Source organism: Galeopterus variegatus, unplaced genomic scaffold, assembly GCF_000696425.1.
Source record: "Galeopterus variegatus unplaced genomic scaffold, G_variegatus-3.0.2 Scaffold8901, whole genome shotgun sequence".
In the NCBI taxonomy this organism is placed as follows: Eukaryota; Metazoa; Chordata; class Mammalia; order Dermoptera; family Cynocephalidae; genus Galeopterus; species Galeopterus variegatus.
This window is the reverse complement of record NW_007735012.1, coordinates 59068-77765: the sequence shown is the minus strand read 5'-3', so window position 1 is coordinate 77765 and position 18698 is coordinate 59068. Positions and strand designations below refer to the sequence as shown.

General features: G+C 53.7%; 1 protein-coding gene across 1 annotated transcript in view; it reads left to right on the top strand.

Annotated features, from left to right (window-relative positions):
• The first annotated feature begins 517 nt into the window (after positions 1-517).
• Positions 518-18698, top strand: part of GAS6 (growth arrest-specific 6) — a 41718-nt gene continuing 23537 nt past the window's right edge. The window contains exons 1-3 of the mRNA XM_008593223.1: positions 518-679; positions 16118-16142; positions 17532-17594. The gene's annotated coding sequence lies outside the window, so the exon portion shown is untranslated. The remainder of the gene's footprint in view (positions 680-16117; positions 16143-17531; positions 17595-18698) is intronic.

The window sequence follows — 18698 nt, the reverse complement described above, 5'->3', positions numbered from 1 at the left end:
AGGGCGGCATGTCGTATTGAACCCCAGCTGCCTGGCACAGTCGCCGCACCCTCTTCCCCGGAGGCCGCGGAAGGGGACTCACCTTTGGAATAAAGGCTTTGGGCACGCACCCAACCCCCACCCCCACCCCCGTTACAGGACAAATAAAGGTGTTAAGGTGACTTCGTGCAGTTTTCCCAGGAAGCCCTGAACCCGATAGGTGGCCGCTGTCCTGAGACCCTCCCTTGGACGGTTGGGCGGTGGGGAATCCAGGGAATTTGTCCTCCGTGGTGACTCGGTATGCTGGGACCAGCTCCCTCGCTGAGCACCCGCTCCCCAGCCGGGCGCAGCCGTGCCGCCTGCGCTCCTCTCAGCCAGACCTGGCCCTCGGCCACCTGCTGGCACTGTACATGGGAGCGTCTCAGAATTTTACCCTAGAATTTGCTGGGAGCGTTGATTTCAAAACAGCGTGGGCACCAGGCAGAAGCGGGTCCGGGCGCGGGCTGACGGCGCGTCCCCGCTCTCTCCGGCAGCCGTGCTGCTGCGGGCGCGGGAGGCGGCGCAGTTCCTGCGGCCCCGGCAGCGCCGCGCCTTCCAGGTCTTCGAGGAGGCCAAGCAGGGCCACCTGGAGAGGGAATGCGTCGAGGAGCTGTGCAGCAAGGAGGAGGCCCGGGAGGTGTTCGAGAACGACCCCGAGACGGTGAGCGCGTGGGGCGGGCGCGACGGGACTGCGGAGCGGCTGGGGAGCCGGGACCCCTGCGCGCACCGGTGGAGACCCGGCTTCCTCCGGCACCCCAGACCTCCTTCCCTCCTGAGGGGACTGCGCCGCTAGTCTCACCCCAACACTCTTAAACACAGAGACTGTCGCAGTCCGAGTCACAGGAGACCCGGGCCACCCACTTCGCGGGGCTGGGGGTGGAGGCAGGATTTTGAGGGGAGGGGTCAGGCTGAGGCTCCCCCACGAGTCCCTGAAGGCAGCGCTTTAAGGAAGTGTTCGATGTGAGATGAATCAGGGTGGAAGTGTGTATGGGGGGTCGGGGGAGGCTAGTGCAGGGCCCAGCACCCGTCTGCCGGTGCCATTCTGCAGGGTGCTCTTTTAGAAGCAGCTGGTGATTTCAGGAGCCTGGCTGTGCAGGCCTAGGACGTATTTCTGTTAATAATGTCCTTGGAGGATGTAGGGCGGGATGGGCATCCAACTGCAGACAGCAGCCCAAGTGTGAATGGGAGCATCCGGCAGAGCTGTGCAGCCCTCGGCGACAGGGCAGGCCTGGAGGTGATATTTAAGAACATGCATTGTGGGAGCAAGTGTCTTGGAAATTAGGAGCAGTGGTGTGGACCTTATGCTGCAAAGTCAGTGATTTCACAGGAAAGTTTTTAGTTCTGGAATTTTTCTTTTAGGAAATTCTTCTGGGATGAAATAAATGTCACATTTGATAAAAGAGTGGTTCTGTATGACCCATGTAGGCCTTTATCTTGACACTCCCTTTTAGATCTGCCTTTCTGAAACAAGCTTAAAACTGTTGCACTGCTGCTGGGCAGCTCTCTCTGCACAGCTAATCACTGCTGTAATTGAGGTTTGTGTGTGGCTGCAGCTTCCAGCAGAGGGTCTCTCCAGGTCCCAGAGGCAGGGCTAGAGGACCCTGGTAACGCAGAGTCACTGCCTGGCTGTGGGATTGTGTGGCTGATGCAACCTGGAACATTCTGTGTGTGCAGCTTGTGGGCTGTGGCTGCTGGTGATAAGAGTTGGTGACCCCCCCCCCCCCCCCGTGAGACCCCATCCTGCTGCAGCCCCCACTTGCTGGGACAGAGACACCCCAAGCTGTCCTTTCCTTGCTGCCCTCAAGGCCACAGCTTGTGCCGATCAGAACATGGACATGCCGACATGCCGTCTGCCCCTCCCAGGGCCTGTGCCCTCTGACCTTGATGCTTTTATGTTTTAATTATAACTGTTTACAAAGGTGTGAAATGTGAAATGAAGACAAGAAAAAGGGAAGAGCACTCACAACCTCTCACTGTACTACAACCACATCCTCCCTGTTGTTTTCTGGGGGGGCTCTGCACCCCTGTGGTGTGGCCCCTCCTGCCGCCCTGTGCACACCTAGCTGCTCCGATGCTGGGGGAGGCCGTGCCCGCTTGTCTCCCTCACAGTCTGGACTCCTTTTCATGCCAAAGTCACCTGTAATCTCCCAGAATTCCATCCTCCTTCCCAACCACATTCCCGAATAATAATGATTACATTGTTTCCTTTACGTGTCAGCTTCCCATTGGACCACCTGCTCCACATGTCCCCTCTCAGTGGGTGGAATGGCAGGTGCCCGGCCTTAACCGCTGCCTCGCCTCTTCCCAGAGCTTTTCTGTTTCGTGGATTTGGCTGTGGGCTTGTTTTCCACATTCTTGCCTTGAGAGACAGTGTGGGATGCTGGGAAGAGCCGGGGTCGGGGTTGGGGTTGGGTTTGGCTGCTGGCCAGGTCCCAGCTCTGCACTGGCAGATCAGGCGTCCACCCCTTGTGGTCCTTGTGTCCACAGTGTCCTCCATGCCTTGGGGATCCTCCGACGCAACTTGCCGCTGGTGCACCTGACTGAGAAAACCACCTTTTGGAAGTGCTGTGAGATGATCAGTGACTTCCTCTGCTCCAGAGCTTTCTCCCTGAGAAGTATTAGTTCAGGTTATTCTTGCCTTTGAAGTGCAACCCCTTTTACAATTTGTGAAATGAGGTTGATGGAGCCACCAGGACCTGACCTTGCCATCTGAAGGACAAGGCCCCCTTCGGGGACTGGTCCCGCCTGCCCCCTTCCCTGCCATCTGCCGATCTAGGTCAACAGCCTGTCCTGTCTGCGGCGCGTCTTTGCCCAGCTGTAGTCGACATGCACCTGCCCAGCCCCGGCTTCTTCCCCCACTGGCAGGGGAGGCAACATTGCCCCCCATGGTCCTTCCCCCACACCGGGTAGACTTGGGCAGCTGCCACCAGCTCTCTGGGGATGCAGAGGTCTGTGGTTGAGTGCTCACTGTGTGCCAGGTGTTCAAGAAAAAAACTGTTGAGTGACACTTGTTAAAGCACAGTAGGGAAGACTTTATTCAGGACCATCGCTGTAGGTATGGGGACCACAGCACCGAGGTCTCGCAGTGGGGAGAGGTTGGGCTCAACTCTGAATACAGTGTAGACACGTGGGAATTCGTAGCCAAGCAGCAGGGTGGGGGCCTGAGGATGGAAAATCACTAAGAGGGAACAGCGGGGTGAGGGGGATGCTGGCTAAAGCCACCTACCAGGATTCTTGCAGAAGACAGGCCAGGGAGACCAGGCCACCTGGGGAGGGGGTGAGGAACTTGATCAGACATCGAGGCTGAGGGCTCTTTGCTAGAACCGGGTTTTCCAGGGAGGTGCACGGATGGGCCTGGGAGAGGTCGGGGAGCTGCTTGGTCCACAGAGAATTTTTGTCGGGACATGTGCCGGATGTGCCCTCAGCTCTTTCTGCTCAATCCTCCCCAGGTTGGGGTGTCCTCCTTCAGAGCCCTCCTGCTCCCAGCTGGCAGGTGCCCACACCACCACTGTTGCCACGCGCCTGTGGCCTGGAGCCAGGTTCTGATGGAAGGCCCCCCCTTTCCTGTGGCTCCTCCCACCTGCATTCCTGGCCGGGCGGTCCCCTGCTGGGGGTGGCCATGCGGCTGTTGTTAATGGCAGGGCCCCTCCCTCCCAGAGCCTGTCTGCCTGCTGCTTATCTCTGTTTCCTTGTCTGTCGTCATTCCCCCTTCCTGGCATTCCTCTGCCACTCCTTGGCTGGGTTCCTGGGCAATTCTCCCCCCAGTCTCTGCTGAGGCTCCCCAGGCCCAGCCCAGGTCTCCGCACTAGTCGCCTTTCTCCTAAGTCCTTTAAGGCCGGCGGGCTCCAATGCCTGATAGGATCTCAGTAATCACCCTTTGCTTCCGGAAAGGATTCTGGACAAGACTTACCCCAGCCCAGACCTGCTGGCAGACAGGTTGGGTGCCTGCCCATGCCCTTTGATGCTGGCCTGTAGGTGGGAAGAAAACCCAGGCAGAGGTTCCTGATCCCACCACCTTGTTCTATTTGAGATACAAGTGCAGCTTTCACAGTGGGGCCGGGGGTATCCTCCGAGGGCCTGGCCTGTGCGGAGACAGCACCGCTTGTGCCCCAACTCCATGGTCCCCTTGTCCTCCTCTGTCTCTGTGTCTCCCTGTCTCTCTCTGTCTCTCTCTCTCTCTCTCTCTCTCCATCTCTCCACTATCCCCTCCACTCCCGCCTCCCCCAGCTCTCCCAGGGGTGGGGCCCCACCCATGCTTCTCCATCTCTCCACTATCCCCTCCACTCCCGCCTCCCCCAGCTCTCCCAGGGGTGGGGCCCCACCCATGCTGGTGGTGAGTTCTCTAGGTAGAATTTTGGGTGTAGTCGGTTTCAAAGGCCCACGTCCTGTGGCCTTGCCTTGAACCCTGTCTGTGCTCCAAGGACCTTTCTCTTGAGACTGTGGGAGGGCACCCCCAAGGAGTTGCAAGCCCCCCCAAGGGAGGGTCCCAGCAGGAGGAGGGGAGGGACCCTCAGAGAACTCCCTCTTCATTATGGGGTACCTGGAGGGGGAGGTGCTGGCCTTCTCCCACCCCACCCTGTCTTTACAGTGGCCACCAACAGACACCCATGCACTCGTACACACATCACATTCACGGCGACACCTACATACATCCACAGACACACACATACACGTGTGCACAGATATACGTTTGTGTTCACAGAGACACATTTACAGGTAAACACACAGAGAACATAAATATGTGCACACAGACACCTAGAATACACAGATGCACACAGACACAGAGACACATATGCATGTGTACATACACACTAACAGACACAACACACACGTGCACACGTGCACACAGACACAGAGCACATGCATAGAGACACATACACTCGTAGACTCACAGACAACACACACGCATACACATGTGCATATACACAGAGACAGGTGTACACGCAGCACACGCACGTGCACACAGACACGCACAGAATGCACACACACACACAGAGACACATGTATCCACGTGCATACACTCACACTTTTTCTACGACTTTGGGGTTGCATCAGGTCACTGAGAAGTGAGACAAACTCCTCAAGGTTTTTTCTGCAGACCCAGCCCCCTGACCCCTCTCTGGGGTTTCTCCACTCCCAGAGCACCTTCCCCATGGGCTGAGACCCTGCAGCCATGCCCTTCCTCCTGGGTGTCCTCTCGAGAAGCTTTTGCCACTGGGGGCCTTGAGCACACAGTCATTGCAGTTGAGGACCCTGGCACTGTTGCTAAGCGGTTGTCCCCTGCCCAGAGCTGCCTGGGCATGGGCTTGGAGGCCTCAGAGGGGTGGGCTGTGAGGCAAGGGCCAGGCCTCCTGGGTCTGGGGGGGTTTGAGGGGTAGACCAGCCTGACTGTTGCTAAGCGGTTGTCCCCTGCCCAGAGCTGCCTGGGCATGGGCTTGGAGGCCTCAGAGGGGCGGGCTGTGAGGCAAGGGCCAGGCCTCCTGGGTCTGGGGGGGTTTGAGGGGTAGACCAGCCTGCCAGGCTCCCCAGCTCTCCTGGTGCCTGCAGCACGTCCATCTGTTCTCGTCTCCTCAGTCTAGCGAGGCACCAGGCCCTGCAAATGTACAGTGCCCCAGCCAGGGAGCCCAGCATCCGTGGAAAGCTAATAGAAGATGTCTTGAGAGATGCTGAACGTCTCCCTTTGTTATTTAGAAACAAAACGCCCTTTCAGGAAGCGAGTGCTTGTGCCTTGTTTCTTTAAGATCGCTTGGGGCAGCCTGCCCTGCTCTTCCCAGGTTCTGGTTGGTCCAGAGCCATCAGCCGCAGCGTCCGCGCTTCCGAACACTTGGCCGTCCTCGTGTTCTCCTGAGGCTGGACTTGGAACTGTTCTGTTAATGCACAGCGTTGCTGTCTGAGGTTTAGTACTCGATGTTGGGACTCCTCTGTACTTTTCAGGGTTATTATATTCCCCTGATTTCTTTATAAACCTGCTGCTTAGGCCGTGTAAATTTTGACCTGATGTAGCAAAAGTTCATTTAAAAAGTTGTAAAATACAGCAGTTGTAGAGAGGAGCTGGAATTGGAGTAAGTTGAGAATGTTAGCTCTTCCCTCCTGACAGCACAGTCTGCTGTGACTGGTTAAAAGTTCGATGTTCAAAAGAGACGGTCATGTGCATTTGGGCCTCATTAATATGTCATACTTATTTTCTCAGACTTTTTTCTTTCAAATTATAGGTGAAATTTGTTTCCTTCCAGTGTTAGTGTCCATGGTAATAAAATATGTAATAAAGTGAAGCCTGCCGTCTAGAGCGTTTTGTGAGGACCTCTGCTCGGAGCTTTAGGCTCCGTGGAGCACACGCAGGACCGTCCGGCCCCAGCCCAGGACTGCCTGCCAGCAGCACGGGCCTCGCTGCATCGACGTCGTTTCTTCTTAGAATTGCTAAGTCGACTGAGCACAGAGAAGCCAAGGCTGGGCAGACAGACCTTGCTCCCACCTGGGTGGAGGCGGCCAAGAGCACGGCCCTGTGGCCTTCTTGTGTACCTGGGACATTTCCATTTCCCTGTGAAAGAAACCATGTACTTCCTCTTCACACTCGTGGGGAGTGACATGACGGTGTTTGTAGCCAGACACAGACACACACATGTACGCACAGACATACACGTTCGTACCCTCTATAGGCAGGTGGCTTACATTTATTTCAAAGCTGACGATAGAATAGCATCTGAAGGTGATAAGCCATGCTGTGGAGAGCACGGCCCCCCACGGCCCTGGAACCGAGTCTAGGCACATCAGTGTGAAGCGACAACTTGCGATCGGTAAGGGTACACGGTAGTCCCCAACAGCGCTGGGTTCTGAGCATTTGCGCCTGTGAAGTTGTTTCATCCTTGTGACAGCTCTGCACGACAGCCACTGTCATTGCTCCTTCACAGATGTGGAAACTGAGGCTTGTCCCAGGCACTGCAGAGGTAGTGTCCACACTTAGTCACTAACGCCATCGCGGGCCAGAGTGGGGGAGAGAGCAAGGATCGATGCACCCCAGCCGATGTCGTGCCTCAGCATGCGCGTCTGTGCTGGATCTGCACCACATCGTGGCAGCCTTGGGGTGGGGGTGTCAAGCACCAGGCGGGTCCCATGGGGGCTCCATGCGCCCAGTGTGATGCTTGGTGTGAGTCCAGTGAGCCTGCTGCAGGGAGCTTTATGCTGCATCCAGGTGGTTCTGCTTGGCAAGTGGTGGGTTTGCCTTTGAACTTGAGGGTTGCCACTCAATGAGGCCAGAAGGAAACCCCATGCCTGTCCAGCCCCACAACTGCAACAGCAGCCAGTGCACTGAGGAAACGTGTCCATGTAGAGTCATCGGTGGCTTTGGGGCCATGGTCCCATCTTCTGGCTGCAGACAGGCCCAGGTGGATAATGCTGGGGGAAAATGTCAGTGGCTCAGGCACCGTCAGGGACCTCCTATAGCTTTCCCGCAGACTTGCCGTCGATGGTGACGGCAGTTCGTTGTCATGGCATCTCCTTGTCCTTGGTCATCTTCATTAAGCCAGTAGGCAGGGCCTGGTCCAAGGAGTGGCACCGTCAGGGACCTCCTATAGCTTTCCCGCAGACTTGCCGTCGATGGTGACGGCAGTTCATTGTCATGGCATCTCCTTGTCCTTGGTCATCTTCATTAAGCCAGTAGGCAGGGCCTGGTCCAAGGAGTAGCAGGGCGCATGCTCGCAGCACGTGAGAGGCAGTGACACACTGGAAGCCCAGGGTGCTGCCTGCCCAGCCAGGACCCAGCAGGTTGAGGCTCTGAGTGAAGCCATTGAACTCTCTCATGAAGTGGCCCTGTGGAGGGCATGAGCCCTTAAGATCCCACAGAGCGTCACGGTCACAGCTCATGTTGGGAGCTCTGCTTGGACTCAGGAGGCACGCAAGCCTCCCTTTTATAAGCCAGGAACAGACAAGAATTTTGCAGTAGTGTTTGTCATGGGATCACAGAATGTTGTGGCTGGGAGTCTTTGGCATCACCTCATGCTATGCTCTTGTGAACTGGGGTCCAGGAATTTATTTAAAGACATGTCCAAATTAGCTCTTATTTAGAGGACTGGAAACTCATGCCCCCAAACTCCAAGTTAATATGCTACGTTGAAGTGCCTGAAACCCTCCCGAGGGTGGACTTGGGGCCAAAGGAAGTGTCTATGCAGCTGTGTTTTGTATGATTGGAACATGTGTTATTTTGCTTTTCCCAGAAAATGTAGAGAGACGTGCCACCTGGCATCTGTGGTGGGGCACGTCACCCCTGTGCCCCCTGTGGACACGGGGCTGCTACCCACTCGGTGAGGCCTGCGGGAGCCGGGCGGTGCTGGCGGGGCTGCCTCCTTCCCCTTTCCCCGCATTTCTCATCTCCTCCCCCTCGCACTGGTCTCTCGGTGCAGAACCGGTGGCTGCGTCCCAAGACCTTCTCCTTGGGGCATCTCGTCTTTATCGCTTCCGTCTGATGGCTGCAGGGCTTTCTGGCAGGATTCTCTCTGTCCTCATTGTTGCTGCCAAACGGCCAAGCGTGGCCGCTGCCCTGCAGTGTGGAGCAGCCCAGGCCTCTCGTGGGGCCGAGGGAGGAATCGGGTCTCTCCTGGCACCTGAAAGATAAGGCAGCTCCTTCCTGCTGCTTCGCTGTGTCCCAGCTCACACGTGCTCCTCCGGGGACTGCCGGGAGCGCGCTCTTTGTTTCTGGGTGGTGCAGACACGGGCAGGGTGTGAGTGTCTGCCTTGCCCCTGTGCAGCCGTGGGAAGTGACTCAGCTGTCCCATCCAGTGCCACAATGCCTATGGGAGACACTGACATCTGTCTCATGTGGCCTCTGTGAGGAGAGTGTGATTGCCACAGACCCAACAGCTTAAAACACCACAAATATATCTTACAGCTCTGGAGGTCAGAAATCTGAAGTGTGTCTTATCTGTAGTCAGCATGGCTGTGTCCCTTCCGGGAGGTCTGGGGAGACTCCGTTCCTGGCCTGTTGTGGCTTCTAGAGGCGCCTGTGTCCCTCAGCTCAAGGCCCTCAAAGCCAGCAAGGTCAGGCCACGTTCTCTGCGTGGGGCCGTCACTGGGTTTCTCTTCCACCTCCCTGTTCCACATCTGAGGACCTGTGATCACACTGGGCTCACCCAGATAACCCAGGGCCACCCCGTCTCCTTGTCAGCTGACCAGCAGCCCTAATCCCCTCTGCCACCTGCCACACGTAGCACGTGATGGGTTCCAGGGGCAAGACTGTGGGCATCTCAGGGCAGTGACTCTGCCCACCACAGGGGGTATGCGCAGCTCCTATGGTGCCTGGCATTTGGAGATCCGTCAATAAATTACACCCTTGTTTTAATGAAGTTCTGCTTCTCCAGTAAGAAGGCAGGGCGCACCACTGAGTAGGGTGTCTGGTGAAGGTGTAATTATTTCTTGACATCTTTTTTCTGCTCCTATCTGTGACTGGCACCGGCTGTGTACTCCGGTCACTCATGGTGCTGCTTTTGGCCTTGAGAACAAAGGAGTTTGCTGAACGTAGCTGTTCATATCAGCAAATGACGTGCCAGGTGAGTGCAGGATCAATCCACAAAAAAGGCTGTGTAAAGTAAATACACTTAAACAGAGTCCAGAGTTACACTGTAAGAATAGAAGTCAATCTTGAGAAATGCAACTGTAAAGTATAAGGTCAATTTTATTCTCTTTTGCTTTATGAAATCTGGATTGTAAATACAATTAGGCTCAAAATTTGGGGGACAAAAAAATTGAATTAAGAATTTTGGGAGAGGCAGGACATTATTTTTCCAAAACAATAATGATTTACTAAAAACCAACATTCTTCTTACCATAAATGGACACATTTTTGCAAAAAATGTTTGATTGCTTCTCCCGTGGTCCCCCGAGCCTCTGTAACCCTCAGAGTTCCTCTTCCATCACCCCCCTGGCCTAAACCCTTGTTTATCGAAGGCTTTCCAGGGAACATGTCCCAAAACATCCTCCTCAACTTGTGAAGCCTCGACTCTCCTTAAATTTATAATTTTAGTGCATATATTTGAAAATTTGCTAACAATGGTAGTTTAAATGAGGTAGAAGTTCATTTATGCAGAAGGCGAGGAGCGGGCTGCTTGGCAGTGGCCAGGGACTCGCGCCACCTCTTCATGTTCTGCCCCGCTGGTGTGTGGTCTGCACCTCCAAGGCCTCGTCACGCAGTAGAAGACGCTGGAGCAGCAGCCATCTCGTCTGCATTTCAGTAGAGGGTCACAGGCTAGCCAGCTCCAGTCAGCTCCGGGCAGTTTCTCCTTGTGCTTGTATCTCATGGGCCGGGTTTTAGTCACCGGCCGCCCTAGCTGCAGGGGAAGCTGGAAAGTGTCATCTGTTAGTGTGTGTCCTGCAGCTGTTACTAAGGACAGAGGAGGATTGGGGCACAGAAGGCAGCTGCACGTCTCCGCCATGCGGGAGGAATTTGAGAGCAAATGTATTTTATGAGACTAATTTCTTAGTGAATATCCTTGCACCTAGAGCAGATGCTGTAATTAGCCACTGTTGGAGTTTCTTCCTAACATGCCATCCCTGCCCTTGCCTTTTATCCGGATATCTGGCCGAGGAACCAGCCCTCCCTCCACTTCCTGGGCACAGTCACCTGCAGCTCAGCCAGTCTGCGGGCAGATTCAGGGTGGGTTGTGGCCTCGTCTCTGTGGGTCCAGCTCAGTGCTGGCCCGTAGGGGTGGGTTACCATGTTTGCTGAGCGCAAGGGCGAACACATGAACAGCCATGCTGGGAGCCAGTGCTGGGCAGAGCAGTTTTTATCAGCCGGAGCCGCCGCCAGTCAGCTGAGGGAACTGTGGCTTCACTGGGGCAGGTGAGATGTGCAAGGAGATGCTGCTGGGACAGGTACAAGCTGCAGCAAACACACGGAGCAAATGCTGTTCAGAATAAGCTGGCCATTCAGCAAGGGACAAATGTCCCCATCCCCAAGAGCCATGGCCTCTCATACTCAGGGCCCTGAGCACCCAGAAAGCCAGGCCTGGTCACATGCACTTGGAGGACAGGGAGCATAGCTAATTCACAGTCATGAAAAATGTTTAAAGTTTTGCCCTAAAACGAACTCTAGAAAGGACCCAGAACATTGGCTTTCCAGCGTGACCATCACCGTTCCCCGAGGGCCCTGCTGTTTCAGGCCCCATGTGCTTGTTGTGAGGTGTGGAGGATGCACAGCTGTGAAGTCACACTGCAGAGACGTCCCAGCTCCCATAACTGTGGCTTGCTGAGCACACCCGGGGTCTTGTTCCAGCAGGAACCCCTGCAACGTAGCATGCGCTTCAGTGTGAACTTTAGGAACAAGGGGCATGTGGTTGCGTCTCTGGGTGCAGGTGGCCTTGCCTGTGTTGTCTCTGGGGCTTACCTCCCTTCAGGCCAGCCCGGGGTCCTTGGGGTGGGGCTGGGACCAAGGAGCTTTGCAAGCCCTGGGAAGCACCCGCCGTGTGACAGTGGAGTTGGCATTTCTGTTATGTGGAGTGCTTAAGCAGGCAGTGGTTTGGAGAAGTTAGGTGATGAATTTTGGAGGAAAAAAGGAAAGAAGATTCTGTATGGCCAGTGCCAGAAGAGCATGAGCAGAGCCCCGTTGCCAGGCTTCGGGCTCAGAGCCCGGGGGGTCAGTGGGCAGGAGCAGGGGGAGCGGAGCAAGCCCACCTTGTCTGCAGAGTGGAGACCTCTCGAGAGGCTGCTGTGAAACGGCGTCTGTGGGCGCCTCGAGCTCTGAGAAAGCGAAAGCTCCAGGAACGGAAACTCAGGTTGACATCACTGACCAGCTGCTCTTAGAAGTCGGGTTTGCGGTGGTCAGGGATTAGTCAGTCCTGTTGACTGTTCCCATCGAAAACATCCCAAATAGGTAATAAGCAAAGTTGTGCTACCCAGAGTCTCAGCCTCCTCTGTCAGGTAATATAAAGATTTTTGGAAACAGAATTTAGGCTGTTATTCACTAAAGGTAGTAATAAGTTTTTAGTGTCCTGTTTGAAAAATAACCACCATGGGTTGGGTTGTAACGTGGGACTCCTTGTATACTGTTTGAATCCAGATAAAAGTCCACACCAAAAACATCCATGCACAACTGAGGTTGAAATGTTTGCAGAGCATTCTGCAAACACATTCACTGACACATCTAATTCTCACAGCAGACTGGGAGTGAGCATTTTGTGAAACACATTTTATGGAAAAACACATTTTTAAGAAAACAGGAATTGAGGCGTTGTGTGCCACCCCTCGCTGGGCAGAGATGTTGCTGTGCCCAAGGCGTTAAAGTAGGCTTGGAGATGAAGGTGCTTAGGAAATGTTCACCGGCAGCGATTGCCAGGTTCTGGAACCTTCTGAGCTAGACATGGTTCTGTTTGTAAGCTTTGAGGGGGCAACTGTCAGTTCAACAACTTTGGGCCCAAACATGTTTCCTATTGTTACAACATACTGTGTTGGATGTTATCATCTCATGTGGGTTTTGACCATTTTGGGGGAGTAAATCTGCCCTCAGAGGGTCTAGTTTAATCAAGAGACCACTGAAAACCCTCACCAAACTGCAGACTGGTGGGCAAGGACTGCAGAGGAGACCCAGGGAAGAATTGCACCAGACGACCCCTTGGAGGGAGTTCACTGGACGGGTGGAGCTTGGCCGGGCGTGGGGAGGTCAACCCCACCCTGTTCTGAACCTTAGCTCCAGGGGCAGGAAGCTTGCCCAGGCTCACAAGGTCACTTTGGAGCTGGGATTTCAGAACTGCCCTGCCCTGCAGGTGAAGATTCCCCATGCGTCGCCAGGTCAATAGCCCGGTCCTCCAGGCTGACCCTGTCCCAACGGGGAACGTGGCAGCTCCCTGTTACTCCTGACTTTTGCCATGTGGTGGCTGTGAGGGGTGCAGTACAAGACCCTGAGGGCAAACCAGGGTCCTGGTGGTCAGCACAGGGCAGAGGCAGGTGGGTTCTGTTAGGTCTTGCTGAAGTTGTGTCCACAAACGGGAATTCTCAAGGATTTCACCAACTACCTATTGTTCTCCTGTCTTACTCTCCCCTCGTCATGTGTGGCCGAATAATTATGGGAGCAAAGACAGAGGGTGTGGGAGTGAGGGTCCCTGTGGCTGAGGGTTGGTTCATTACAACACTTTTCTGTAGTTTTAGAACAATTTGGAAACCTTACAGTGGACTTCAACCAGGCCGTCCTTGGGCCGGGCTCCCTGGAAGGCACTTTAGGTCATGAGTTTTTCTGTAAAGCCGAAGGGAGCAGGAATGCAGTTAGGAAGGCATCCGAGGAGGAGCTGGGTCTGCTGGTGGAGCCCAGCTGTTTACACTGGACCTTCTCCAGCAGACGGGGCTCCCAGCCAAGCCCGGTGCCCTGAAACCCCTGAGCCTCAGGAGCTCCAGCCAAGTGCCTGGCGTGTGGTGCTCTCTGGACGGGGCGTGTGCTTCCCGAGGAGGCTGCTGCGCTCTGAGCAGTCCCCTACCAGTGATGATGGCAAATCACACCGGTCTTCTGGGTGACTCATTTGTTGTATCTTCCACGCAGTAAACAGCATGTGTCTAATTGTCACCTGGAAGGGTGGGGCTCTTGGAGTAAATAGCACAAGAGAAGTTAGGTAAATGTCAGGTAATAATGAGGATTTAAGTTTTAAAACTGTGTTGGCAGTTTGTTAACTTGAGGACCCATCGTATTAACACCTCCATATTGAAAGAGACAAACTGAGAGCATTGATTTTAACTCTTCTCCAGGGTGCTTGTCTGTGGCATGGATAAGATTGAGGACCCAGTGCTTTGTCCAGCTGAGTGAGAACTGCAGGACCCTGGGCTTGTCCCCTGTTCATTCATTCATTCATGCCTCCATCCACTCACTCACTCTTCCAGCCACTCACCCGTCCGCTCGTCCGTCCGTCAGTTCTTCCATCTGTCCGTCCATGTACTTATTTGTCCACTGTCCATCCATCTGTTCATGATCCACCCATGTGGATCATGGGGCAGATCCTGAGGGCCTCTGGAGACGGGCAGGTGGGTGTTGCCCTTCACCTCCTGGAGCGTCAGTTCATGGTGTGGGCTCTGAGGTTTTGCTCACTTCTTTCTATCTTTAGCTGTTTAAGCAAAGTAGAGGCAAACCCCCGGGGAAAATGATTGCCTGGTGACAGGGGTTCCATCACCAGCCCACTGGTCCCAGCATCCTCCACCCACTCCGCACCCCAACCCCACCCCTCACCCAAGAGAGCTTGCTCCTCCTGGGGTGGATAAGGAGGGTAGGTATGTGTGGTCGTCCCTGGTCCTAAATCTCGGCATCCTGACCTCTCTGGCCTCTGCTCCACAGGGATTCCTAGGGGCGCTGCTCAGGAGAGACCACCCTGCTGCAGCCTCAGGCCAAGGGTCATGCACCTGAGGAACTTGTGATGCAGGTGATGGGGGGCAGGTGGATCTCAAAACCACGTGCTCTGTGTTTGGTCCTGTGGCGTCACGGAGTGTATTTGGGCACCTTTTACTCCTCAGCTGTTTCTGTGCCAGAACTTTCCAAGGGCCACGTGAAATCTCTTTCTTGTGGGAGACTGTGTGGCCATTTTAGGTGTATTTCTCTCAGCCCTGCATTTACTCAGGGTTCAGCCACCTCTCCCGTGGTTACCAGGCACGTTCTCACATGTGGGCTGCCCCTACCACTCCCTCCCCTAATGACGAAGCAGACAAATTAGGACTCACTGCCTCAGGTTATTCGGAAGCCATTCCCATAGGTGTGGTTGGCTGAGGGGAGGGGAGCCTGGCTTTTCTATTAGCAACGCCTCTCTGCAGCAGTAGAACTCACCGTTTAAACAGATCACACGTGACTGTTGACAGTATGACCAGTTAGGATTTTTAAAAAACAGGGTATGCTTTCTGGAAAGTCCTGGCAGTGCAAGCATCTGTGCACAGTTGGGTGGTTGACTCACTGGTCTTCTCTTCAGTCCTTCCTCAACCTAATTCTTGGTTTCCTGACCGGAGTGGACACGTCTTTCATCCCTCCTGAGTCTTATTTTGGAAGCAAAGCCTTCCCCTTGAGACATGGTGTTAGTTTGCCCTCCAGTCCCAGGGCCAGGGGCTTCGCCAGAGCTCATCTGGCCTTGCTGGCCTTTCCTGTTCTCAGGGTTTGGCAGCCTGTGACCAAAAGCAGGGGAGAGAGGAGGAAGGCAGGCTCTGCAGGGCTCCGAGGTCCCTCCCCGACTCCCCATACCCAGCTCTCTGTCCTCGCATTTGCATGGATGCCGCCTTCCCACCAGTCACAACTTGCCCTGGTTCTTACTTTCTTTTAAAGGATCAAGAGTTTAAAAACATTCCATCTTTACTAGAACGTAGCTTTCTGGAGCCATGTCTGAGCACATCTTAGCAAGTGTGTGCAGCACCATCGAGTCTCCCCGAGCTGCAGCCACCCTCGGGTGGCACCACCCACCGGCGGAGGGCTGAGCCCAAGTGCACAGGAAAGTGGCTGAGAAGGCTGTGCAGAACCAGCTGACGACGCCCGCACGTGTGGAAGGACGGCGCCGGAGCCGCCTCCAGTTGTCACTCTGTAGAGCGCTGTGCAGCAGCTCCCGCTGATCCTGAGCCATCTGAAGCCCTTCCCGGCTTCAGCTTTGTGACCTCAGGCAAATTCCTGATAATGGGGTTAAAAAGACCTTCCATACGGACCTCTTACGTGTGCATTCATGGATAAATACTGTAAATGCAGTGGACACAGTAAGGTGCTCAGGCTTGTCCAGAGAGGGGCTGGACTTGGTTTTACTTGGGACATTTCTCATCCTGCTAAGGGTGCCTTTCTCTGAGACACGATGGGTGGCCTATCGTCAGTAGCTGTAAATGGCGTTGCTTTTGCTGGTCACAGAAAGTCTAGGCACACGGTCCGCTTTGCCTGTGGTCACTCTGCAGAAGCAGAGCCAGCCGCTCCCCTCTCTTCTCCTCATGCCATGGTCCTCCAGGGCAGAAGGCGGCTTAGGGAGCCATTGTGGGGAGCCCCCTCCTGCAGCACCACGTCCAGAGTCTGCTTCTGCCTCCTCGGAAGAAAGGCCGAGGTCTGGTTAGCCCACGCTGACTGTTGTTCAGGAGTCTCAGCTCATGCCGGTAACCACTGCCCTTTCTCTTTCTTTTTCCACAGGACTACTTTTATCCAAGATACTTAGGTAAGTGTAAACCACGGCTCTCTTAGTTGTCCTAAGGCGTAGCTGGGGGACACGTGTTTCGAGAAATCCCGTTAGGGAGCTATTCCTTGAGGAAGCATTGCTTCATCACACCGTGAGTTTGGGACTGACTGGAGCACGTGGGTCAGACACACACGCGTGTCTCTTTTACACCACATCTTTGTTCCACACTAGGTCCGAGTGTCATTTGCAAACCCTTCTCGGCTTTGATTCCAGGCTCAGCTCACTGCATGGAAACAAGACTGATTTAGTGGCCCTCAAACTTTTTGGTCTCAGGACTCTGCATTTCTGAAACTATTGAGGACTCCAAAGAGTTTTTTCATGTGGGCTGTATTTATCAATATTTACTATATTGTTTGTTAAAACCGAGAACACCGAGGGGTGTTTTTGTTTAATTGGAGGAGCAGTGGCATTGCCGCGTATCGTGTGGCCTCTGCAAACCCTGCTGCACACGGGGGAGAGAGGGAGGTGAGAAAATACAGTGAGGTCCCTGTCTTACTGGGGCCGTAGCTCTGACCTCACGACTCCCTGCAAGAGGCTCTGGATTACACTTTGAGAAGTGCTTATCTAGTTACCACCATTTTAAAGTTCTTTGGATGTATTTCGCTTGTAAGGAGAGAAAAGTATTCCTGGGTCTTCTTTTTTAACTTTAGCCTCTCAGAGGCACCTTCTCTGGGTCTGTATCTGGCAAAAAGCAAAGTGGATCTGTAACTGGCCCTGGAAAGAAAGCCCAGGATCTGCCTCGTCTTGGATGCACGGGGTTTGAGTCCTGAGAAGGGTGACCAGTTATCCCACGCATCTGCCCTTCAGCCACCTTTTGCTGTCTGTGCTGATGTCTTCCTATGCATGGGCAAGCAACAGTGACCTACTGAACGGCCAGATAAAGGACTCAACGCCCCTTCTACACAGTTCCAAGTTTCCGATGTTCAGAACCACGCCTCCCTCCTCCTTGTGGAACATCCGCGGTCAAGCTGAGTGCAGCGTGCCAAATGGCCTGGGGGAGTTTCTCCAAAGCAGATCGACTTTCACATCACGGTCAATGTGAAATTGAAGTTTAGCTCTCTGACTACAGTTGGAAAACTTACCAAATGTTTTCAGTGATCCCTCTGTGCAGTAGGAGGCACTCCAGAAGTCGTGGCAGGTGCTTTCACACTTCTGGGTGCAGAGTTCTGCCACCTTGGTGGAGATGTTTCCTGTTTGTGGGTTAAAATGTTTCGTGTTAAAGCTAAACTGTTGTTATTGCTCAAGGACTATAGCTCCTCAGGCAAAGTGAATGAGCCACCTCTCCAGAGCTAAGAAACCGCAGCACAGTCCCAAGTGCACCCAGTCTCCGTGGTGTGAAGTGACACACAGTCTGTTTCTCTCTTGCAGAGTGCATTTCCAAATACGGATCTCCGTACACCAAAAACCCACATTTTGTCACATGCGTTCAAAGTAAGTCTGTCCCCGTTCTGTCTTCCTCAAAGCACTGTAAGTTTGGGCAGCTTTGGGCTTTGTTGTGGTTTGCAGGGAGGGTCTCAAATATTCCTGTTATCGTGAAGAGCTACAGTGCCTTCCTGGGGTATGCTCCTTTTCACTAAATTTTCTTTTTTAAGCAAGTAAATTTTATTTTTCTAAAAATAGACAATAAGTGCAAAGCCATTTGTACTTATTTAAACATGTCGCTGGGGTGTGGAGTGAAAGCCTACCCTCTGCCTCCGAGTCATCCTGATAAAGGTCACTATGGGGGCCAGTTCTGGGCTTGTCCTGTGCTTAGACCTGTGGACACACAGGAGGGGGTTTTATTTTCTGCACCCGGCAGCTCGCCTTGCCGACCCTCTGCCTCCGAGTCATCCTGATAAAGGTCACTATGGGGGCCAGTTCTGGGCTTGTCCTATGCTTAGACCTGTGGACACACAGGAGGGGGTTTTATTTTCTGCACCCGGCAGCTCGCCTTGCCACGGGTTGTCTTCTGTGTCAGTGCAGACCGTGTCCACGTCTGCACTTGCAGGTGTGCATAACATGATCTGTTCACCCACATGCATTGATGGACTTCTAGCTAATTTCCAATTTCTATTATTACAAACAAAACTGGAGTGACATCTCGTGTACCTGTCACACGTCTCGGTATATCTGCAGAATACATTCCTGAGAGTGGAATCAGTCAAACCTGGGTCATTTTTCATTTTGATGCACAGAGCCCACACCCTGATCACCTGCCCATCAGTGGCCCATGGCTTCCCAGACTACGTGTATTTTTAAACTTTTTGAGCCCTTCCAATACAGCAGGTGAAAAATGACACTGTCATTTCAGTGTTTTTCCTGCTGAGGAGTGAGGCTGCGCTTCACATGTTTAGGATGCTCTATTCCTTTTTTCTGTGAACTATTCTTACTGTGCTCATTTTTCCCAATGTGTAGGAGTTCTTGATAGATTTTTCAAATCAACCATTCATACTAAAGGTAGCACAATTTTTCTCAGCTTGTCATGAGTCTTTATTGATATTATTAATATTTTTTTTTGTTGGGAAAAAAGAAAATTTTTTTTTTTTTTTTTTTTGT